Genomic DNA, 1,122 nt, shown 5'->3' on the forward strand with positions numbered 1-1,122 from the left:
TATGTGTGTGTGTGTGTGCTTGATTGTGTATTTATATATATATATATGTATGTATATATATATATATATGTGTGTGTGCGTGTGTGTGCGTTGATGTATATATGTATGTATGTGTGTGTATGTATGTATGTATATGTAGTATATATATATATATATATATATATATATATATACATGTGTGTGTGGGTGTGGGTGTAGGTAGGTGTATGTGAGTAAGTATGTGTCGGTAGTTACGGGTGGGTGTGGGTGTGTAATTTTATTTATGAGTGTAGATATGTATATATGTATGTGTATATTTATATATATATATGTATGTTTGTAGATTTATTTATTATGTGTATATGTGTGCGGGTGTAGGTATGCAGACATGTATTTACGTGTAATAATATGTATTTATATATAAATACATATATACATATATATATATATATATATATATATACATTTATATATATACATATATATATATTTATATTTATATATATATATAATTTGTATATATATATATATATATATATATATACTGTGTATAATTAGTAAATAATAATCATATATATATATATATATATATATGTGTATGTGTGTGTGTATTTATAAATTTATATCTTTTCTTCTAGGTTGTGTGCTTGTATTTTGATGCAGTATGCTTAAGTATATATATATATATATGTATATATATATATGTATGTATATATATATATATATGGATGTATCTATGTTTCTATGTATCTATGTATATATCTACTATGTTTATTGTATATATATATATATATATATAACATATATATATCGTGTTACACTGTTTGTGTGACTATGTAGATATATGGATATTCTAGTCAGTTTTTTTCAGGTATGTGTGCAGTGTTTGTGTGTGCTAAAATTACTCTTGTTGCAGTATATTGATTGTTGCTGAAGTCTGAAGCAGAAAATATCCATGACTCGTTTATTGAGAATATTTTTATCAGCCACACCTTCTAATTGTCGAGCCACACGCTTTATTCTTAACAGAAGGTATCTGCGCAGAACAAGAGGAGGGCCATCACACAAGGCTCTGATACTTCAGTCAAGCGATCGCGATCGTGTTCGGTACCTTCGCAGCCACCTCTTCACAGCGGGCAACAA

Source organism: Sphaeroforma arctica (assembly GCF_001186125.1).
Source record: "Sphaeroforma arctica JP610 unplaced genomic scaffold supercont1.105, whole genome shotgun sequence".
Lineage (NCBI taxonomy): Eukaryota > Ichthyosporea > Ichthyophonida > Sphaeroforma > Sphaeroforma arctica.